Source organism: Pseudophryne corroboree, chromosome 4 (assembly GCF_028390025.1).
Source record: "Pseudophryne corroboree isolate aPseCor3 chromosome 4, aPseCor3.hap2, whole genome shotgun sequence".
Classification (NCBI taxonomy): Eukaryota; Metazoa; Chordata; class Amphibia; order Anura; family Myobatrachidae; genus Pseudophryne; species Pseudophryne corroboree.
The window spans coordinates 91,938,691-91,962,202 of NC_086447.1; the positions used below are offsets into that span (position 1 = coordinate 91,938,691).

General features: G+C 33.6%; 17 non-coding genes across 17 annotated transcripts; all 17 read left to right on the forward strand.

The window, feature by feature from the left end:
- The first annotated feature begins 1,267 nt into the window (after window positions 1-1,267).
- TRNAR-UCU (transfer RNA arginine (anticodon UCU)) lies at window positions 1,268-1,353 on the forward strand. Its single transcript is given in 2 exon segments — window positions 1,268-1,304; window positions 1,318-1,353. It is a non-coding gene; the product is annotated as a tRNA-Arg (tRNA).
- A 798-nt stretch (window positions 1,354-2,151) lies between these two features.
- Window positions 2,152-2,237, forward strand: TRNAR-UCU (transfer RNA arginine (anticodon UCU)). Its single transcript is given in 2 exon segments — window positions 2,152-2,188; window positions 2,202-2,237. It is a non-coding gene; the product is annotated as a tRNA-Arg (tRNA).
- Window positions 2,238-3,009: 772 nt separating this feature from the next.
- Window positions 3,010-3,095, forward strand: TRNAR-UCU (transfer RNA arginine (anticodon UCU)). Its single transcript is given in 2 exon segments — window positions 3,010-3,046; window positions 3,060-3,095. It is a non-coding gene; the product is annotated as a tRNA-Arg (tRNA).
- A 1,646-nt stretch (window positions 3,096-4,741) lies between these two features.
- TRNAR-UCU (transfer RNA arginine (anticodon UCU)) lies at window positions 4,742-4,827 on the forward strand. Its single transcript is given in 2 exon segments — window positions 4,742-4,778; window positions 4,792-4,827. It is a non-coding gene; the product is annotated as a tRNA-Arg (tRNA).
- A 2,373-nt stretch (window positions 4,828-7,200) lies between these two features.
- TRNAR-UCU (transfer RNA arginine (anticodon UCU)) lies at window positions 7,201-7,286 on the forward strand. The gene is given in 2 exon segments: window positions 7,201-7,237; window positions 7,251-7,286. It is a non-coding gene; the product is annotated as a tRNA-Arg (tRNA).
- A 798-nt stretch (window positions 7,287-8,084) lies between these two features.
- Window positions 8,085-8,170, forward strand: TRNAR-UCU (transfer RNA arginine (anticodon UCU)). The gene is given in 2 exon segments: window positions 8,085-8,121; window positions 8,135-8,170. It is a non-coding gene; the product is annotated as a tRNA-Arg (tRNA).
- A 772-nt stretch (window positions 8,171-8,942) lies between these two features.
- TRNAR-UCU (transfer RNA arginine (anticodon UCU)) lies at window positions 8,943-9,028 on the forward strand. The gene is given in 2 exon segments: window positions 8,943-8,979; window positions 8,993-9,028. It is a non-coding gene; the product is annotated as a tRNA-Arg (tRNA).
- Window positions 9,029-11,411: 2,383 nt separating this feature from the next.
- Window positions 11,412-11,497, forward strand: TRNAR-UCU (transfer RNA arginine (anticodon UCU)). Its single transcript is given in 2 exon segments — window positions 11,412-11,448; window positions 11,462-11,497. It is a non-coding gene; the product is annotated as a tRNA-Arg (tRNA).
- An 812-nt stretch (window positions 11,498-12,309) lies between these two features.
- Window positions 12,310-12,395, forward strand: TRNAR-UCU (transfer RNA arginine (anticodon UCU)). The gene is given in 2 exon segments: window positions 12,310-12,346; window positions 12,360-12,395. It is a non-coding gene; the product is annotated as a tRNA-Arg (tRNA).
- Window positions 12,396-13,167: 772 nt separating this feature from the next.
- Window positions 13,168-13,253, forward strand: TRNAR-UCU (transfer RNA arginine (anticodon UCU)). The gene is given in 2 exon segments: window positions 13,168-13,204; window positions 13,218-13,253. It is a non-coding gene; the product is annotated as a tRNA-Arg (tRNA).
- A 1,646-nt stretch (window positions 13,254-14,899) lies between these two features.
- TRNAR-UCU (transfer RNA arginine (anticodon UCU)) lies at window positions 14,900-14,985 on the forward strand. Its single transcript is given in 2 exon segments — window positions 14,900-14,936; window positions 14,950-14,985. It is a non-coding gene; the product is annotated as a tRNA-Arg (tRNA).
- Window positions 14,986-17,357: 2,372 nt separating this feature from the next.
- TRNAR-UCU (transfer RNA arginine (anticodon UCU)) lies at window positions 17,358-17,443 on the forward strand. Its single transcript is given in 2 exon segments — window positions 17,358-17,394; window positions 17,408-17,443. It is a non-coding gene; the product is annotated as a tRNA-Arg (tRNA).
- Window positions 17,444-18,241: 798 nt separating this feature from the next.
- Window positions 18,242-18,327, forward strand: TRNAR-UCU (transfer RNA arginine (anticodon UCU)). Its single transcript is given in 2 exon segments — window positions 18,242-18,278; window positions 18,292-18,327. It is a non-coding gene; the product is annotated as a tRNA-Arg (tRNA).
- Window positions 18,328-19,098: 771 nt separating this feature from the next.
- TRNAR-UCU (transfer RNA arginine (anticodon UCU)) lies at window positions 19,099-19,184 on the forward strand. The gene is given in 2 exon segments: window positions 19,099-19,135; window positions 19,149-19,184. It is a non-coding gene; the product is annotated as a tRNA-Arg (tRNA).
- Window positions 19,185-21,554: 2,370 nt separating this feature from the next.
- TRNAR-UCU (transfer RNA arginine (anticodon UCU)) lies at window positions 21,555-21,640 on the forward strand. Its single transcript is given in 2 exon segments — window positions 21,555-21,591; window positions 21,605-21,640. It is a non-coding gene; the product is annotated as a tRNA-Arg (tRNA).
- Window positions 21,641-22,434: 794 nt separating this feature from the next.
- Window positions 22,435-22,520, forward strand: TRNAR-UCU (transfer RNA arginine (anticodon UCU)). Its single transcript is given in 2 exon segments — window positions 22,435-22,471; window positions 22,485-22,520. It is a non-coding gene; the product is annotated as a tRNA-Arg (tRNA).
- Window positions 22,521-23,292: 772 nt separating this feature from the next.
- On the forward strand, window positions 23,293-23,378 carry TRNAR-UCU (transfer RNA arginine (anticodon UCU)). Its single transcript is given in 2 exon segments — window positions 23,293-23,329; window positions 23,343-23,378. It is a non-coding gene; the product is annotated as a tRNA-Arg (tRNA).
- Window positions 23,379-23,512: the final 134 nt, after the last annotated feature.

Below are 23,512 nucleotides of genomic sequence, written 5' to 3' on the forward strand. Positions count from 1 at the left end.
TATGTTGAGTCTGCTCACGTAGGAATACAAAGCTTAAAGTGTATCTACAGTACTGTGACGACATGTGATGACACAGCTGGCGCGTCGTGTCGCTCAGTGGTAAAAGACACGTGGTTACTTTCCTAGCCCTGGTCCTACACATGGACTTCACCAATTGCCAATATGTTATTAGTTATATGTTAGGCAATACTGTATTATATTGTATGATGTTATTGTTATGTTTTCAGTGTATATATATGAATGTATTGGTTATTCTGCTATAGTTTGTAAAATAATGTTCCCCCATGTGATTGCACAGATTACCTGGGTATTTGCTGTTGGGTAGATACAGCCAGTCTCAGATGTCAGGCCATTCAACCCCCCCCCCCCCCCTCATTCTTCCCCACACAATGGATTCCAGGCCACACAATCAGATTAAGTAAGGTTCATTTAGTTAACATCTATTGTGGCCTAGGGGACATGCCTGGGCATGTGAAAGTACGTTTGCTCTGAAACTGTTCTGGGGGTGTCGCCTTATTGTAGGAAAGACAAAGGTTTTGATAATAGCAAACAGGGGAGGTGAGAGAGATCTGGGACAGGAGGTGAGAGAGTGGCAGGAGACTGGCTAAGAAGTAATGTTCTGTCAGGAGCTCCAGGAGGGATTGTCGTGTAGAATTGGATCACAGAAGTGTGCTGAGCTGTTTATAACCCAATCTGTTCAATAAACCACTGTTGGATTTTCATCTACCACCGTGACTGAGTGATTTGGAACCCGGTATCCTTACAAGTACACTCAAAAATCATAAAAAATCCTTAGATGTGTATTACAAATAACCTACACAATTGCTAAAACCTGATATAGGACTTGCACTTGAAAACAGCAAGAGGAAGACTCAGACATAGCTGTTGCATTTGGGAGAAATGTTATAAATATCTGACACTCGATAGCCATGTAATTATTATAATATAAATTAATATAAATATATATACTGGTAAAAATACAAAACCTATATAAATGTTACCAAAATGTTTCTGTCTTCAGTTTCTTTGGAACAAACACTCAATCAGACATGGTGCAATTGTCCCCATATTGATTTGCACCTCACACAAAGTGGGAGCTATTTCTGAAATAATTACAAAAATTTTACTCTCACTCTACGATACTCTCTTTACAGCATACTTAAAAAATAGAAAAATAAAAAGATTAGTTTAATCACAGATTGTGTCATTTAAAACATAAGAGTATTCAACACATTGTACTGTTGATACAAAAGTATGATACATCAGTGGCTCTGTGGCGCAATGGATAGCGCATTGGATTTCTAGTAGGTTGCAGTTATTCAAAGGTTGTGGGTTCGAGTCCCACCAGAGTCGTTCTTTAGTTTCAAATGCAAAGATTTAAAGTTTACTTACAATAATACATAACGTAGACATTGTATACAGGAGACTTATTTACTATATATATATATATACAAAGAAATGATAGGCTGGTGACATAAAAATCTTTTCAATGTAAGATCACCAATTACAAATCAATTTTCGATACTTTAAATCAATAACTGCTGATCTAAAATGCTTATTGTTATATTTAACCAGCAACCAAATTCAATGTTGAGTCTGCTCAGCTAGCTATGCAGACCTTGAAGGGTATCTACACTCAAAAAACATTAAATCCTTTTTACCTGTAATCCTTACATGGTTATCACATATTAGCTAAATAATTGCTTAAACCTGATATAGGACTTGCACTCGAAATCAGCAGCCGGAAAACTCAGACAGGGATGTTGCATTCAAGAGGAATGTTGGAAATATCTGACACAGGTTAGCAACATTATCATTATAGTATGAAATAAGATGAATATCTACACTGTTAAGCACTCTAAATATTAAATACATTTTAGAAAATATTTTGGTCTTTAGTTTGTATTGCAATAAACAGTTACTATTTCACACAGGGTGCAATTGTCCCCACATTTTTTTGCACCTCACACAATGAGGATGCTATTTCTGAAATCAGTATAAAATTTTGGCTCTTACTCTACAATACTCTGTATATACATCCTACTAAAAAAAGAAAGACATAATAGATTTGTTTCATCACAGTTTGCAGCTTTTAAAACATGAAAGTATTCTACAAGTTGTACTGTCGATACAAACGCTTGCTGCTTCAGTGGCTCTGTGGCGCAATGGATAGCGCATTGGACTTCTAGTAGGTTGTAGTTATTCAAAGGTTGTGGGTTCGAGTCCCACCAAAGTCATTCTTTAGCTTCAAATGCAAACATTTAAAATTTACTTAAAATGATACATAACATAGACATTGTATATGGGAGACCTATATACTATATATACAAAGTAATTATAGGCTGTTGACATAAAAATCATTTAAATGTAAGACCAGTTACAAATCAATTTTAGATACTTTAAATCAATAACTGGTAATAAAAATGTGGATGGTTATTTTTAACCAGCAATCAAAATATTATATTGAGTCTGCTCATGTAGGAATACAAAGCTTAAAGTGTATCTACAGTACACTCAAAAATCATAAAAAATCCTTAGATGTGTATTACAAATAACCTACACAATTGCTAAAACCTGATATAGGACTTGCACTTGAAAACAGCAAGAGGAAGACTCAGACATGGCTGTTGAATTTGGGAGAAATGTTATAAATATCTGACACTCGATAGCCATGTAATTATTATAATATAAATTAATATAAATATATATACTGGTAAAAATACAAAACCTATATAAATGTTACCAAAATGTTTCTGTCTTCAGTTTCTTTGGAACAAACACTCAATCAGACATGGTGCAATTGTCCCCATATTGATTTGCACCTCACACAAAGTGGGAGCTATTTCTGAAATCATTACAAAAATTTTACTCTCACGCTACGATACTCTCTTTACAGCATACTTAAAAAATAGAAAAATAAAAAGATTAGTTTCATCACAGATTGTGCCATTTAAAACATAAGAGTATTCAACACATTGTACTGTTGATACAAAAATATGATATATCAGTGGCTCTGTGGCGCAATGGATAGCTCATTGGACTTCTAGTAAGTTGTAGTTATTCAAAGGTTGTGGGTTCGAGTCCCACCAGAGTCGTTCTTTAGTTTCAAATGCAAAGATTTAAAGTTTACTTACAATAATACATAACGTAGACATTGTATACAGGAGACTTATTTACATATATACAAAGTAATGATAGGCTGGTGACATAAAAATCTTTTCAATGTAAGATCACCAATTACAAATCAATTTTTGATACTTTAAATCAATAACTGCTGATCAAAAGTGCTTATTGTTATATTTAACCAGCAACCAAATTCAATGTTGGGTCTGCTCAGCTAGCTGTGCAGACCTTGAAGGGTATCTACACTCAAAAAACATTAAATCCTTTTTACCTGTTATCCTTACATGGTTATCACATATTAGCTAAATAATTGCTTAAACCTGATATAGGACTTGCACTCGAAATCAGCAGCCGGAAAACTCAGACAGGGATGTTGCATTCAAGAGGAATGTTGGAAATATCTGACACAGGTTAGCAACATTATCATGATAGTATGAAATAAGATGAATATCTACACTGTTAAGCACTCTAAACATTAAATACATTTTAGAAAATATTTTGGTCTTTAGTTTCTATTGCAATAAACAGTTACTATTTTACACAGGGTGCAATTGTCCCCACATTTTTTTGCACCTCACACAATGAGGATGCTATTTCTGAAATCAGTATAAAATTTTGGCTCTTACTCTACAATACTCTGTATATACATCCTACTAAAAAAAGAAAGACATAATAGATTTGTTTCATCACAGATTGTAGCTTTTAAAACATGAAAGTATTCTACAAGTTTTACTGTCGATACAAACGTTTGCTGCTTCAGTGGCTCTGTGGCGCGATGGATAGCACATTGGACTTCTAGTAGGTTGTAGTTATTCAAAGGTTGTGGGTTCGAGTCACAGCAGAGTCATTCTTTAGCTTCAAATGCAAACATTTAAAATTTACTTAAAATGATACATAACATAGACATTGTATATGGGAGACCTATATACTATATATACAAAGTAATTATAGGCTGTTGACATAAAAATCATTTAAATGTAAGACCAGTTACAAATCAATTTTAGATACTTTAAATCAATAACTGGTAATAAAAATGTGGATGGTTATTTTTAACCAGCAATGAAAATATTATGTTGAGTCTGCTCACGTAGGAATACAAAGCTTAAAGTGTATCTACAGTACACTCAAAAATCATAAAAAATCCTTAGATGGGTATTACAAATAACCTACACAATTGCTAAAACCTGATATAGGACTTGCACTTGAAAACAGCAAGAGGAAGACTCAGACATAGCTGTTGCATTTGGGAGAAATGTTATAAATATCTGACACTCGATAGCCATTTAATTATTATAAGATAAATTAATATAAATATCTATACTGGTAAAATACAAAACCTATATAAATGTTACCAAAATGTTTCTGTCTTCAGTTTCTTTGGAACAAACACTCAATCAGACATGGTGCAATTGTCCCCATATTGATTTGCACCTCACACAAAGTGGGAGCTATTTCTGAAATCATTACAAAAATTTTACTCTCACTCTACGATACTCTCTTTACAGCATACTTAAAAAATAGAAAAATAAAAAGATTAGTTTCATCACAGATTGTGTCATTTAAAACATAAAAGTATTTAACACATTGTACTGTTGATACAAAAGAATGATACATCAGTGGCTCTGTGGCACAATGGATAGCGCATTGGACATCTAGTAGGTTGTAGTTATTCAAAGGTTGTGGGTTCGAGTCCCACCAGAGTCGTTCTTTAGTTTCAAATGCAAAGATTTAAAGTTTACTTGCAATAATACATAACGTAGACATTGTATACAGGAGACTTATTTACTATATATATATATATATATATACAAAGTAATGATAGGCTGGTGACATAAAAATCTTTTCAATGTAAGATCACCAATTACAAATCAATTTTCGATACTTTAAATCAATAACTGCTGATCAAAAATGCTTATTGTTATATTTAACCAGCAACCAAATTCAATGTTGAGTCTGCTCAGCTAGCTATGCAGACCTTGAAGGGTATCTACACTCAAAAAACATTAAATCCTTTTTACCTGTAATCCTTACATGGTTATCACATATTAGCTAAATAATTGCTTAAACCTGATATAGGACTTGCACTCAAAATCAGCAGCCGGAAAACTCAGACAGGGATGTTGCATTCAAGAGGAATGTTGGAAATATCTGACACAGGTTAGCAACATTATCATGATAGTATGAAATAAGATGAATATCTACACTGTTAAGCACTCTAAACATTAAATACATTTTAGAAAATATTTTGGTCTTTAGTTTGTATTGCAATAAACAGTTACTATTTCACACAGGGTGCAATTGTCCCCACATTTTTTTGCACCTCACACAATGAGGATGCTATTTCTGAAATCAGTATAAAATTTTGGCTCTTACTCTACAATACTCTGTATATACATCCTACTAAAAAAAGAAAGACATAATAGATTTGTTTCATCATAGATTGTAGCTGTTAAAACATGAAAGTATTCTACAAGTTGTACTGTCGATACAAACGCTTGCTGCTTCAGTGGCTCTGTGGCGCAATGGATAGCGCATTGGACTTCTAGTAGGTTGTAGTTATTCAAAAGTTGAGGGTTCGAGTCCCAGCAGAGTCATTCTTTAGCTTCAAATGCAAACATTTAAAATTTACTTAAAATGATACATAACATAGACATTGTATATGGGAGACCTATATACTATATATACAAAGTAATTATAGGCTGTTGACATAAAAATCATTTAAATGTAAGACCAGTTACAAATCAATTTTAGATACTTTAAATCAATAACTGGTAATAAAAATGTGGATGGTTATTTTTAACCAGCAATCAAAATATTATGTTGAGTCTGCTCACGTAGGAATACAAAGCTTAAAGTGTATCTACAGTACTGTGACGACATGTGATGACACAGCTGGCGCGTCGTGTCGCTCAGTGGTAAAAGACACGTGGTTACTTTCCTAGCCCTGGTCCTACACATGGACTTCACCAATTGCCAATATGTTATTAGTTATATGTTAGGCAATACTGTATTATATTGTATGATGTTATTGTTATGTTTTCAGTGTATATATATGAATGTATTGGTTATTCTGCTATAGTTTGTAAAATAATGGTCCCCCCATGTGATTGCACAGATTACCTGGGTATTTGCTGTTGGGTAGATACAGCCAGTCTCAGATGTCAGGCCATTCAACTCCCCCCTCATTCTTCCCCACACAATGGATTCCAGGCCACACAATCAGATTAAGTAAGGTTCATTTAGTTAACATCTATTGTGGCCTAGGGGACATGCCTGGGCATGTGAAAGTACGTTTGCTCTGAAACTGTTCTGGGGGTGTCGCCTTATTGTAGGAAAGACAAAGGTTTTGATAATAGCAAACAGGGGAGGTGAGAGAGATCTGGGACAGGAGGTGAGAGATTGGCAGGAGATTGGCTAAGAAGTAATGTTCTGTCAGGAGCTCCAGGAGGGATTGTCGTGTAGAATTGGATCACAGAAGTGTGCTGAGCTGTTTATAACCCAATCTGTTCAATAAACCACTGTTGTATTTTCATCTACCACCGTGACTGAGTGATTTGGAACCCGGTATCCTCACAAGTACACTCAAAAATCATAAAAAATCCTTAGATGTGTATTACAAATAACCTACACAATTGCTAAAACCTGATATAGGACTTGCACTTGAAAACAGCAAGAGGAAGACTCAGACATAGCTGTTGCATTTGGGAGAAATGTTATAAATATCTGACACTCGATAGCCATGTAATTATTATAATATAAATTAATATAAATATATATACTGGTAAAAATACAAAACCTATATAAATGTTACCAAAATGTTTCTGTCTTCAGTTTCTTTGGAACAAACACTCAATCAGACATGGTGCAATTGTCCCCATATTGATTTGCACCTCACACAAAGTGGGAGCTATTTCTGAAATAATTACAAAAATTTTACTCTCACTCTACGATACTCTCTTTACAGCATACTTAAAAAATAGAAAAATAAAAAGATTAGTTTCATCACAGATTGTGTCATTTAAAACATAAGAGTATTCAACACATTGTACTGTTGATACAAAAGTATGATACATCAGTGGCTCTGTGGCGCAATGGATAGCGCATTGGACTTCTAGTAGGTTGCAGTTATTCAAAGGTTGTGGGTTCGAGTCCCACCAGAGTCGTTCTTTAGTTTCAAATGCAAAGATTTAAAGTTTACTTACAATAATACATAACGTAGACATTGTATACAGGAGACTTATTTACTATATATATATATATACAAAGAAATGATAGGCTGGTGACATAAAAATCTTTTCAATGTAAGATCACCAATTACAAATCAATTTTCGATACTTTAAATCAATAACTGCTGATCTAAAATGCTTATTGTTATATTTAACCAGCAACCAAATTCAATGTTGAGTCTGCTCAGCTAGCTATGCAGACCTTGAAGGGTATCTACACTCAAAAAACATTAAATCCTTTTTACCTGTAATCCTTACATGGTTATCACATATTAGCTAAATAATTGCTTAAACCTGATATAGGACTTGCACTCGAAATCAGCAGCCGGAAAACTCAGACAGGGATGTTGCATTCAAGAGGAATGTTGGAAATATCTGACACAGGTTAGCAACATTATCATTATAGTATGAAATAAGATGAATATCTACACTGTTAAGCACTCTAAATATTAAATACATTTTAGAAAATATTTTGGTCTTTAGTTTGTATTGCAATAAACAGTTACTATTTCACACAGGGTGCAATTGTCCCCACATTTTTTTGCACCTCACACAATGAGGATGCTATTTCTGAAATCAGTATAAAATTTTGGCTCTTACTCTACAATACTCTGTATATACATCCTACTAAAAAAAGAAAGACATAATAGATTTGTTTCATCACAGATTGCAGCTTTTAAAACATGAAAGTATTCTACAAGTTGTACTGTCGATACAAACGGTTGCTGCTTCAGTGGCTCTGTGGCGCAATGGATAGCGCATTGGACTTCTAGTAGGTTGTAGTTATTCAAAGGTTGTGGGTTCGAGTCCCACCAAAGTCATTCTTTAGCTTCAAATGCAAACATTTAAAATTTACTTAAAATGATACATAACATAGACATTGTATATGGGAGACCTATATACTATATATACAAAGTAATTATAGGCTGTTGACATAAAAATCATTTAAATGTAAGACCAGTTACAAATCAATTTTAGATACTTTAAATCAATAACTGGTAATAAAAATGTGGATGGTTATTTTTAACCAGCAATCAAAATATTATGTTGAGTCTGCTCACGTAGGAATACAAAGCTTAAAGCGTATCTACAGTACACTCAAAAATCATAAAAAATCCTTAGATGTGTATTACAAATAACCTACACAATTGCTAAAACCTGATATAGGACTTGCACTTGAAAACAGCAAGAGGAAGACTCAGACATAGCTGTTGCATTTGGGAGAAATGTTATAAATATCTGACACTCGATAGCCATGTAATTATTATAATATAAATTAATATAAATATATATACTGGTAAAAATACAAAACCTATATAAATGTTACCAAAATGTTTCTGTCTTCAGTTTCTTTGGAACAAACACTCAATCAGACATGGTGCAATTGTCCCCATATTGATTTGCACCTCACACAAAGTGGGAGCTATTTCTGAAATCATTACAAAAATTTTACTCTCACTCTACGATACTCTCTTTACAGCATACTTAAAAAATAGAAAAATAAAAAGATTAGTTTCATCACAGATTGTGTCATTTAAAACATAAGAGTATTCAACACATTGTACTGTTGATACAAAATAATGATACATCAGTGGCTCTGTGGCGCAATGGATAGCGCATTGGACTTCTAGTAGGTTGTAGTTATTCAAAGGTTGTGGGTTCGAGTCCCACCAGAGTCGTTCTTTAGTTTCAAATGCAAAGATTTAAAGTTTACTTGCAATAATACATAACGTAGACATTGTATACAGGAGACTTATTTACTATATATATATATATATATATATATATATATTCAAAGTAATGATAGGCTGGTGACATAAAAATCTTTTCAATGTAAGATCACCAATTACAAATCAATTTTCGATACTTTAAATCAATAACTGCAGATCAAAAATGCTTATTGTTATATTTAACCAGCAACCAAATTCAATGTTGAGTCTGCTCAGCTAGCTATGCAGACCTTGAAGGGTATCTACACTCAAAAAACATTAAATCCTTTTTACCTGTAATCCTTACATGGTTATCACATATTAGCTAAATAATTGCTTAAACCTGATATAGGACTTGCACTCGAAATCAGCAGCCGGAAAACTCAGACAGGGATGTTGCATTCAAGAGGAATGTTGGAAATATCTGACACAGGTTAGCAACATTATCATGATAGTATGAAATAAGATGAATATCTACACTGTTAAGCACTCTAAACATTAAATACATTTTAGAAAATATTTTGGTCTTTAGTTTGTATTGCAATAAACAGTTACTATTTCACACAGGGTGCAATTGTCCCCACATTTTTTTGCACCTCACACAATGAGGATGCTATTTCTGAAATCAGTATACAATTTTGGCTCTTACTCTACAATACTCTGTATATACATCCTACTAAAAAAAGAAAGACATAATAGATTTGTTTCATCACAGATTGTAGCTTTTAAAACATGAAAGTATTCTACAAGTTGTACTGTCGATACAAACGCTTGCTGCTTCAGTGGCTCTGTGGCGCAATGGATAGCGCATTGGACTTCTAGTAGGTTGTAGTTATTCAAAAGTTGAGGGTTCGAGTCCCAGCAGAGTCATTCTTTAGCTTCAAATGCAAACATTTAAAATTTACTTAAAATGATACATAACATAGACATTGTATATGGGAGACCTATATACTATATATACAAAGTAATTATAGGCTGTTGACATAAAAATCATTTAAATGTAAGACCAGTTACAAATCAATTTTAGATACTTTAAATCAATAACTGGTAATAAAAATGTGGATGGTTATTTTTAACCAGCAATCAAAATATTATGTTGAGTCTGCTCACGTAGGAATACAAAGCTTAAAGTGTATCTACAGTACTGTGACGACATGTGATGACACAGCTGGCGCGTCGTGTCGCTCAGTGGTAAAAGACACGTGGTTACTTTCCTAGCCCTGGTCCTACACATGGACTTCACCAATTGCCAATATGTTATTAGTTATATGTTAGGCAATACTGTATTATATTGTATGATGTTATTGTTATGTTTTCAGTGTATATATATGAATGTATTGGTTATTCTGCTATAGTTTGTAAAATAATGTTCCCCCATGTGATTGCACAGATTACCTGGGTATTTGCTGTTGGGTAGATACAGCCAGTCTCAGATGTCAGGCCATTCAACCCCCCCCCTCATTCTTCCCCACACAATGGATTCCAGGCCACACAATCAGATTAAGTAAGGTTCATTTAGTTAACATCTATTGTGGCCTAGGGGACATGCCTGGGCATGTGAAAGTACGTTTGCTCTGAAACTGTTCTGGGGGTGTCGCCTTATTGTAGGAAAGACAAAGGTTTTGATAATAGCAAACAGGGGAGGTGAGAGAGATCTGGGACAGGAGGTGAGAGAGTGGCAGGAGACTGGCTAAGAAGTAATGTTCTGTCTGGAGCTCCAGGAGGGATTGTCGTGTAGAATTGGATCACAGAAGTGTGCTGAGCTGTTTATAACCCAATCTGTTCAATAAACCACTGTTGGATTTTCATCTACCACCGTGACTGAGTGATTTGGAACCCGGTATCCTCACAAGTACACTCAAAAATCATAAAAAATCCTTAGATGTGTATTACAAATAACCTACACAATTGCTAAAACCTGATATAGGACTTGCACTTGAAAACAGCAAGAGGAAGACTCAGACATAGCTGTTGCATTTGGGAGAAATGTTATAAATATCTGACACTCGATAGCCATGTAATTATTATAATATAAATTAATATAAATATATATACTGGTAAAAATACAAAACCTATATAAATGTTACCAAAATGTTTCTGTCTTCAGTTTCTTTGGAACAAACACTCAATCAGACATGGTGCAATTGTCCCCATATTGATTTGCACCTCACACAAAGTGGGAGCTATTTCTGAAATCATTACAAAAATTTTACTCTCACTCTACGATACTCTCTTTACAGCATACTTAAAAAATAGAAAAATAAAAAGATTAGTTTCATCACAGATTGTGTCATTTAAAACATAAGAGTATTCAACACATTGTACTGTTGATACAAAATAATGATACATCAGTGGCTCTGTGGCGCAATGGATAGTGCATTGGACTTCTAGTAGGTTGTAGTTATTCAAAGGTTGTGGGTTCGAGTCCCACCAGAGTCGTTCTTTAGTTTCAAATGCAAAGATTTAAAGTTTACTTGCAATAATACATAACGTAGACATTGTATACAGGAGACTTATTTACTATATATATATATATATATATATATATATACAAAGTAATGATAGGCTGGTGACATAAAAATCTTTTCAATGTAAGATCACCAATTACAAATCAATTTTCGATACTTTAAATCAATAACTGCTGATCAAAAATGCTTATTGTTATATTTAACCAGCAACCAAATTCAATGTTGAGTCTGCTCAGCTAGCTATGCAGACCTTGAAGGGTATCTACACTCAAAAAACATTAAATCCTTTTTACCTGTAATCCTTACATGGTTATCACATATTAGCTAAATAATTGCTTAAACCTGATATAGGACTTGCACTCGAAATCAGCAGCCGGAAAACTCAGACAGGGATGTTGCATTCAAGAGGAATGTTGGAAATATCTGACACAGGTTAGCAACATTATCATGATAGTATGAAATAAGATGAATATCTACACTGTTAAGCACTCTAAACATTAAATACATTTTAGAAAATATTTTGGTCTTTAGTTTGTATTGCAATAAACAGTTACTATTTCACACAGGGTGCAATTGTCCCCACATTTTTTTGCACCTCACACAATGAGGATGCTATTTCTGAAATCAGTATAAAATTTTGGCTCTTACTCTACAATACTCTGTATATACATCCTACTAAAAAAAGAAAGACATAATAGATTTGTTTCATCACAGATTGTAGCTTTTAAAACATGAAAGTATTCTACAAGTTGTACTGTCGATACAAACGCTTGCTGCTTCAGTGGCTCTGTGGCGCAATGGATAGCGCATTGGACTTCTAGTAGGTTGTAGTTATTCAAAGGTTGTGGGTTCGAGTCCCACCAAAGTCACTCTTTAGCTTCAAATGCAAACATTTAAAATTTACTTAAAATGATACATAACATAGACATTGTATATGGGAGACCTATATACTATATATACAAAGTAATTATAGGCTGTTGACATAAAAATCATTTAAATGTAAGACCAGTTACAAATCAATTTTAGATACTTTAAATCAATAACTGGTAATAAAAATGTGGATGGTTATTTTTAACCAGCAATCAAAATATTATATTGAGTCTGCTCATGTAGGAATACAAAGCTTAAAGTGTATCTACAGTACACTCAAAAATCATAAAAAATCCTTAGATGTGTATTACAAATAACCTACACAATTGCTAAAACCTGATATAGGACTTGCACTTGAAAACAGCAAGAGGAAGACTCAGACATGGCTGTTGAATTTGGGAGAAATGTTATAAATATCTGACACTCGATAGCCATGTAATTATTATAATATAAATTAATATAAATATATATACTGGTAAAAATACAAAACCTATATAAATGTTACCAAAATGTTTCTGTCTTCAGTTTCTTTGGAACAAACACTCAATCAGACATGGTGCAATTGTCCCCATATTGATTTGCACCTCACACAAAGTGGGAGCTATTTCTGAAATCATTACAAAAATTTTACTCTCACTCTACGATACTCTCTTTACAGCATACTTAAAAAATAGAAAAATAAAAAGATTAGTTTCATCACAGATTGTGCCATTTAAAACATAAGAGTATTCAACACATTGTACTGTTGATACAAAAATATGATATATCAGTGGCTCTGTGGCGCAATGGATAGCTCATTGGACTTCTAGTAAGTTGTAGTTATTCAAAGGTTGTGGGTTCGAGTCCCACCAGAGTCGTTCTTTAGTTTCAAATGCAAAGATTTAAAGTTTACTTACAATAATACATAACGTAGACATTGTATACAGGAGACTTATTTACATATATACAAAGTAATGATAGGCTGGTGACATAAAAATCTTTTCAATGTAAGATCACCAATTACAAATCAATTTTTGATACTTTAAATCAATAACTGCTGATCAAAAGTGCTTATTGTTATATTTAACCAGCAACCAAATTCAATGTTGGGTCTGCTCAGCTAGCTGTGCAGACCTTGAAGGGTATCTACACTCAAAAAACATTAAATCCTTTTTACCTGTTATCCTTACATGGTTATCACATATTAGCTAAATAATTGCTTAAACCTGATATAGGACTTGCACTCGAAATCAGCAGCCGGAAAACTCAGACAGGGATGTTGCATTCAAGAGGAATGTTGGAAATATCTGACACAGGTTAGCAACATTATCATGATAGTATGAAATAAGATGAATATCTACACTGTTAAGCACTCTAAACATTAAATACATTTTAGAAAATATTTTGGTCTTTAGTTTCTATTGCAATAAACAGTTACTATTTTACACAGGGTGCAATTGTCCCCACATTTTTTTGCACCTCACACAATGAGGATGCTATTTCTGAAATCAGTATAAAATTTTGGCTCTTACTCTACAATACTCTGTATATACATCCTACTAAAAAAAGAAAGACATAATAGATTTGTTTCATCACAGATTGTAGCTTTTAAAACATGAAAGTATTCTACAAGTTTTACTGTCGATACAAACGTTTGCTGCTTCAGTGGCTCTGTGGCGCGATGGATAGCACATTGGACTTCTAGTAGGTTGTAGTTATTCAAAGGTTGTGGGTTCGAGTCCCAGCAGAGTCATTCTTTAGCTTCAAATGCAAACATTTAAAATTTACTTAAAATGATACATAACATAGACATTGTATATGGGAGACCTATACACTATATATACAAAGTAATTATAGGCTGTTGACATAAAAATCATTTAAATGTAAGACCAGTTACAAATCAATTTTAGATACTTTAAATCAATAACTGGTAATAAAAATGTGGATGGTTATTTTTAACCAGCAATGAAAATATTATGTTGAGTCTGCTCACGTAGGAATACAAAGCTTAAAGTGTATCTACAGTACACTCAAAAATCATAAAAAATCCTTAGATGGGTATTACAAATAACCTACACAATTGCTAAAACCTGATATAGGACTTGCACTTGAAAACAGCAAGAGGAAGACTCAGACATAGCTGTTGCATTTGGGAGAAATGTTATAAATATCTGACACTCGATAGCCATGTAATTATTATAATATAAATTAATATAAATATCTATACTGGTAAAATACAAAACCTATATAAATGTTACCAAAATGTTTCTGTCTTCAGTTTCTTTGGAACAAACACTCAATCAGACATGGTGCAATTGTCCCCATATTGATTTGCACCTCACACAAAGTGGGAGCTATTTCTGAAATCATTACAAAAATTTTACTCTCACTCTACGATACTCTCTTTACAGCATACTTAAAAAATAGAAAAATAAAAAGATTAGTTTCATCACAGATTGTGTCATTTAAAACATAAAAGTATTTAACACATTGTACTGTTGATACAAAAGAATGATACATCAGTGGCTCTGTGGCGCAATGGATAGCGCATTGGACTTCTAGTAAGTTGTAGTTATTCAAAGGTTGTGGGTTCGAGTCCCACCAAAGTCGTTCTTTAGTTTCAAATGCAAAGATTTAAAGTTTACTTGCAATAATACATAACGTAGACATTGTATACAGGAGACTTATTTACTATATATATATATATATATATACAAAGTAATGATAGGCTGGTGACATAAAAATCTTTTCAATGTAAGATCACCAATTACAAATCAATTTTCGATACTTTAAATCAATAACTGCTGATCAAAAATGCTTATTGTTATATTTAACCAGCAACCAAATTCAATGTTGAGTCTGCTCAGCTAGCTATGCAGACCTTGAAGGGTATCTACACTCAAAAAACATTAAATCCTTTTTACCTGTAATCCTTACATGGTTATCACATATTAGCTAAATAATTGCTTAAACCTGATATAGGACTTGCACTCAAAATCAGCAGCCGGAAAACTCAGACAGGGATGTTGCATTCAAGAGGAATGTTGGAAATATCTGACACAGGTAGCAACATTATCATGATAGTATGAAATAAGATGAATATCTACACTGTTAAGCACTCTAAACATTAAATACATTTTAGAAAATATTTTGGTCTTTAGTTTGTATTGCAATAAACAGTTACTATTTCACACAGGGTGCAATTGTCCCCACATTTTTTTGCACCTCACACAATGAGGATGCTATTTCTGAAATCAGTATAAAATTTTGGCTCTTACTCTACAATACTCTGTATATACATCCTACTAAAAAAAGAAAGACATAATAGATTTGTTTCATCATAGATTGTAGCTGTTAAAACATGAAAGTATTCTACAAGTTGTACTGTCGATACAAACGCTTGCTGCTTCAGTGGCTCTGTGGCGCAATGGATAGCACATTGGACTTCTAGTAGGTTGTAGTTATTCAAAAGTTGAGGGTTCGAGTCCCAGCAGAGTCATTCTTTAGCTTCAAATGCAAACATTTAAAATTTACTTAAAATGATACATAACATAGACATTGTATATGGGAGACCTATATACTATATATACAAAGTAATTATAGGCTGTTGACATAAAAATCATTTAAATGTAAGACCAGTTACAAATCAATTTTTGATACTTTAAATCAATAACTGGTAATAAAAATGTGGATGGTTATTTTTAACCAGCAATCAAAATATTATGTTGAGTCTGCTCACGTAGGAATACAAAGCTTAAAGTGTATCTACAGTACTGTGACGACATGTGATGACACAGCTGGCGCGTTGTGTCGCTCAGTGGTAAAAGACACGTGGTTACTTTCCTAGCCCTGGTCCTACACATGGACTTCACCAATTGCCAATATGTTATTAGTTATATGTTAGGCAATACTGTATTATATTGTATGATGTTATTGTTATGTTTTCAGTGTATATATATGAATGTATTGGTTATTCTGCTATAGTTTGTAAAATAATGGTCCCCCCATGTGATTGCACAGATTACCTGGGTATTTGCTGTTGGGTAGATACAGCCAGTCTCAGATGTCAGGCCATTCAACTCCCCCCTCATTCTTCCCCACACAATGGATTCCAGGCCACACAATCAGATTAAGTAAGGTTCATTTAGTTAACATCTATTGTGGCCTAGGGGACATGCCTGGGCATGTGAAAGTACGTTTGCTCTGAAACTGTTCTGGGGGTGTCGCCTTATTGTAGGAAAGACAAAGGTTTTGATAATAGCAAACAGGGGAGGTGAGAGAGATCTGGGACAGGAGGTGAGAGAGTGGCAGGAGACTGGCTAAGAAGTAATGTTCTGTCAGGAGCTCCAGGAGGGATTGTCGTGTAGAATTGGATCACAGAAGTGTGCTGAGCTGTTTATAACCCAATCTGTTCAATAAACCACTGTTGTATTTTCATCTACCACCGTGACTGAGTGATTTGGAACCCGGTATCCTCACAAGTACACTCAAAAATCATAAAAAATCCTTAGATGTGTATTACAAATAACCTACACAATTGCTAAAACCTGATATAGGACTTGCACTTGAAAACAGCAAGAGGAAGACTCAGACATAGCTGTTGCATTTGGGAGAAATGTTATAAATATCTGACACTCGATAGCCATGTAATTATTATAATATAAATTAATATAAATATATATACTGGTAAAAATACAAAACCTATATAAATGTTACCAAAATGTTTCTGTCTTCAGTTTCTTTGGAACAAACACTCAATCAGACATGGTGCAATTGTCCCCATATTGATTTGCACCTCACACAAAGTGGGAGCTATTTCTGAAATCATTACAAAAATTTTACTCTCACTCTACGATACTCTCTTTACAGCATACTTAAAAAATAGAAAAATAAAAAGATTAGTTTCATCACAGATTGTGTCATTTAAAACATAAGAGTATTCAACACATTGTACTGTTGATACAAAAGGATGATACATCAGTGGCTCTGTGGCGCAATGGATAGCGCATTGGACTTCTAGTAGGTTGTAGTTATTCGAAGGTTGTGGGTTCGAGTCCCACAAGAGTCGTTCTTTAGTTTCAAATGCAAAGATTTAACGTTTACTTACAATAATACATAACGTAGACATTGTATACAGGAGACTTATTTACTATATATATATATATACAAAGAAATGATAGGCTGGTGACATAAAAATCTTTTCAATGTAAGATCACCAATTACAAATCAATTTTCGATACTTTAAATCAATAACTGCTGATCTAAAATGCTTATTGTTATATTTAACCAGCAATCAAATTCAATGTTGAGTCTGCTCAGCTAGCTATGCAGACCTTGAAGGGTATCTACACTCAAAAAACATTAAATCCTTTTTACCCGTAATCCTTACATGGTTATCACATATTAGCTAAATAATTGCTTAAACCTGATATAGGACTTGCACTCGAAATCAGCAGCCGGAAAACTCAGACAGGGATGTTGCATTCAAGAGGAATGTTGGAAATATCTGACACAGGTTAGCAACATTATCATTATAGTATGAAATAAGATGAATATCTACACTGTTAAGCACTCTAAATATTAAATACATTTTAGAAAATATTTTGGTCTTTAGTTTGTATTGCAATAAACAGTTACTATTTCACACAGGGTGCAATTGTCCCCACATTTTTTTGCACCTCACACAATGAGGATGCTATTTCTGAAATCAGTATAAAATTTTGGCTCTTACTCTACAATACTCTGTATATACATCCTACTAAAAAAAGAAAGACATAATAGATTTGTTTCATCACAGATTGCAGCTTTTAAAACATGAAAGTATTCTACAAGTTGTACTGTCGATACAAACGCTTGCTGCTTCAGTGGCTCTGTGGCGCAATGGATAGCGCATTGGACTTCTAGTAGGTTGTAGTTATTCAAAGGTTGTTGGTTCGAGTCCCACCAGAGTCATTCTTTAGCTTCAAATGCAAACATTTAAAATTTACTTAAAATGATACATAACATAGACATTGTATATGGGAGACCTATATACTATATATACAAAGTAATTATAGGCTGTTGACATAAAAATCATTTAAATGTAAGACCAGTTACAAATCAATTTTAGATACTTTAAATCAATAACTGGTAATAAAAATGTGGATGGTTATTTTTAACCAGCAATCAAAATATTATATTGAGTCTGCTCATGTAGGAATACAAAGCTTAAAGTGTATCTACAGTACACTCAAAAATCATAAAAAATCCTTAGATGTGTATTACAAATAACCTACACAATTGCTAAAACCTGATATAGGACTTGCACTTGAAAACAGCAAGAGGAAGACTCAGACATGGCTGCTGCATTTGGGAGAAATGTTATAAATATCTGACACTCGATAGCCATGTAATTATTATAATATAAATTAATATAAATATCTATACTGGTAAAATACAAAACCTATATAAATGTTACCAAAATGTTTCTGTCTTCAGTTTCTTTGGAACAAACACTCAATCAGACATGGTGCAATTGACCCCATATTGATTTGCACCTCACACAAAGTGGGAGCTATTTCTGAAATCATTACAAAAATTTTACTCTCACTCTACGATACTCTCTTTACAGCATACTTAAAAAATAGAAAAATAAAAAGATTAGTTTCATCACAGATTGTGTCATTTAAAACATAAAAGTATTCAACACATTGTACTGTTGATACAAAAGAATGATACATCAGTGGCTCTGTGGCGCAATGGATAGCGCATTGGACTTCTAGTAGGTTGTAGTTATTCAAAGGTTGTGGGTTCGAGTCCCACCAGAGTCGTTCTTTAGTTTCAAATGCAAAGATTTAAAGTTTACTTGCAATAATACATAACGTAGACATTGTATACAGGAGACTTATTTACTATATATATATATATATATACAAAGTAATGATAGGCTGGTGACATAAAAATCTTTTCAATGTAAGATCACCAATTACAAATCAATTTTCGATACTTTAAATCAATAACTGCTGATCAAAAATGCTTATTGTTATATTTAACCAGCAACCAAATTCAATGTTGAGTCTGCTCAGCTAGCTATGCAGACCTTGAAGGGTATCTACACTCAAAAAACATTAAATCCTTTTTACCTGTAATCCTTACATGGTTATCACATATTAGCTAAATAATTGCTTAAACCTGATATAGGACTTGCACTCGAAATCAGCAGCCGGAAAACTCAGACAGGGATGTTGCATTCAAGAGGAATGTTGGAAATATCTGACACAGGTTAGCAACATTATCATGATAGTATGAAATAAGATGAATATCTACACTGTTAAGCACTCTAAACATTAAATACATTTTAGAAAATATTTTGGTCTTTAGTTTGTATTGCAATAAACAGTTACTATTTCACACAGGGTGCAATTGTCCCCACATTTTTTCGCACCTCACACAATGAGGATGCTATTTCTGAAATCAGTATAAAATTTTGGCTCTTACTCTACAATACTCTGTATATACATCCTACTAAAAAAAGAAAGACATAATAGATTTGTTTCATCACAGATTGTAGCTTTTAAAACATGAAAGTATTCTACAAGTTGTACTGTCGATACAAACGCTTGCTGCTTCAGTGGCTCTGTGGCGCAATGGATAGCGCATTGGACTTCTAGTAGGTTGTAGTTATTCAAAAGTTGTGGGTTCGAGTCCCAGCAGAATCATTCTTTAGCTTCAAATGCAAACATTTAAAATGTACTTAAAATGATACATAACATAGACATTGTATATGGGAGACCTATATACTATATATACAAAGTAATTATAGGCTGTTGACATAAAAATCATTTAAATGTAAGACCAGTTACAAATCAATTTTAGATACTTTAAATCAATAACTGGTAATAAAAATGTGGATGGTTATTTTTAACCAGCAATCAAAATATTATGTTGAGTCTGCTCACGTAGGAATACAAAGCTTAAAGTGTATCTACAGTACTGTGACGACATGTGATGACACAGCTGGCGCGTCGTGTCGCTCAGTGGTAAAAGACACGTGGTTACTTTCCTAGCCCTGGTCCTACACATGGACTTCACCAATTGCCAATATGTTATTAGTTATATGTTAGGCAATACTGTATTATATTGTATGATGTTATTGTTATGTTTTCAGTGTATATATATGAATGTATTGGTTATTCTGCTATAGTTTGTAAAATAATGTTCCCCCCATGTGATTGCACAGATTACCTGGGTATTTGCTGTTGGGTAGATACAGCCAGTCTCAGATGTCAGGCCATTCAACCCCCCCTCATTCTTCCCCACACAATGGATTCCAGGCCACACAATCAGATTAAGTAAGGTTCATTTAGTTAACATCTATTGTGGCCTAGGGGACATGCCTGGGCATGTGAAAGTACGTTTGCTCTGAAACTGTTCTGGGGGTGTCGCCTTATTGTAGGAAAGACAAAGGTTTTGATAATAGCAAACAGGGGAGGTGAGAGAGATCTGGGACAGGAGGTGAGAGAGTGGCAGGAGACTGGATAAGAAGTAATGTTCTGTCAGGAGCTCCAGGAGGGATTGTCGTGTAGAATTGGATCACAGAAGTGTGCTGAGCTGTTTATAACCCAATCTGTTCAATAAACCACTGTTGGATTTTCATCTACCACCGTGACTGAGTGATTTGGAACCCGGTATCCTCACAAGTACACTCAAAAATCATAAAAAATCCTTAGATGTGTATTACAAATAACCTACACAATTGCTAAAACCTGATATAGGACTTGCACTTGAAAACAGCAAGAGGAAGACTCAGACATAGCTGTTGCATTTGGGAGAAATGTTATAAATATCTGACACTCGATAGCCATGTAATTATTATAATATAAATTAATATAAATATATATACTGGTAAAAATACAAAACCTATATAAATGTTACCAAAATGTTTCTGTCTTCAGTTTCTTTGGAACAAACACTCAATCAGACATGGTGCAATTGTCCCCATATTGATTTGCACCTCACACAAAGTGGGAGCTATTTCTGAAATCATTACAAAAATTTTACTCTCACTCTACGATACTCTCTTTACAGCATACTTAAAAAATAGAAAAATAAAAAGATTAGTTTCATCACAGATTGTGCCATTTAAAACATAAGAGTATTCAACACATTGTACTGTTGATACAAAAGTATGATACATCAGTGGCTCTGTGGCGCAATGGATAGCTCATTGGACTTCTCGTAAGTTGTAGTTATTCAAAGGTTGTGGGTTCGAGTCCCACCAGAGTCGTTCTTTAGTTTCAAATGCAAAGATTTAAAGTTTACTTACAATAATACATAACGTAGACATTGTATACAGGAGACTTATTTACTATATATATATACAAAGTAATGATAGGCTGGTGACATAAAAATCTTTTCAATGTAAGATCACCAATTACAAATCAATTTTTGATACTTTAAATCAATAACTGCTGATCAAAAGTGCTTATTGTTATATTTAACCAGCAACCAAATCCAATGTTGGGTCTGCTCAGCTAGCTGTGCAGACCTTGAAGGGTATCTACACTCAAAAAACATTAAATCCTTTTTACCTGTTATCCTTACATGGTTATCACATATTAGCTTTATAATTGCTTAAACCTGATATAGGACTTGCACTCGAAATCAGCAGCCGGAAAACTCAGACAGGGATGTTGCATTCAAGAGGAATGTTGGAAATATCTGACACAGGTTAGCAACATTATCATGATAGTATGAAATAAGATGAATATCTACACTGTTAAGCACTCTAAACATTAAATACATTTTAGAAAATATTTTGGTCTTTAGTTTGTATTGCAATAAACAGTTACTATTTCACACAGGGTGCAATTGTCCCCACATTTTTTTGCACCTCACACAATGAGGATGCTATTTCTGAAATCAGTATAAAATTTTGGCTCTTACTCTACAATACTCTGTATATACATCCTACTAAAAAAAGAAAGACATAATAGATTTGTTTCATCACAGATTGTAGCTTTTAAAACATGAAAGTATTCTACAAGTTGTACTGTCGATACAAACGATTGCTACTTCAGTGGCTCTGTGGCGCAATGGATAGCGCATTGGACTTCTAGTAGGTTGCAGTTATTCAAAGGTTGTGGGTTCGAGTCCCACCAGAGTCATTCTTTAGCTTCAAATGCAAACATTTAAAATTTACTTAAAATGATACATAACATAGACATTGTATATGGGAGACCTATATACTATATATACAAAGTAATTATAGGCTGTTGACATAAAAATCATTTAAGTGTAAGACCAGTTACAAATCAATTTTAGATACTTTAAATCAATAACTGGTAATAAAAATGTGGATGGTTATTTTTAACCAGCAATCAAAATATTATGTTGAGTCTGCTCACGTAGGAATACAAAGCTTAAAGTGTATCTACAGTACACTCAAAAATCATAAAAAATCCTTAGATGTGTATTACAAATAACCTACACAATTGCTAAAACCTGATATAGGACTTGCACTTGAAAACAGCAAGAGGAAGACTCAGACATAGCTGTTGCATTTGGGAGAAATGTTATAAATATCTGACACTCGATAGCCATGTAATTATTATAATATAAATTAATATAAATATATATACTGGTAAAAATACAAAACCTATATAAATGTTACCAAAATGTTTCTGTCTTCAGTTTCTTTGGAACAAACACTCAATCAGACATGGTGCAATTGTCCCCATATTGATTTGCACCTCACACAAAGTGGGAGCTATTTCTGAAATCATTACAAAAATTTTACTCTCACTCTATGATACTCTCTTTACAGCATACTTAAAAAATAGAAGAATAAAAAGATTAGTTTCATCACAGATTGTGTCATTTAAAACATAAGAGTATTCAACACATTGTACTGTTGATACAAAAGGATGATACATCAGTGGCTCTGTGGCGCAATGGATAGCGCATTGGACTTCTAGTAGGTTGTAGTTATTCAAAGGTTGTGGGTTCGAGTCCCACCAGAGTCGTTCTTTAGTTTCAAATGCAAAGATTTAAAGTTTACTTACAATAATACATAACGTAGACATTGTATACAGGAGACTTATTTACTATATATATATATACAAAGTAATGATCGGTTGGTGACATAAAAATCTTTTCA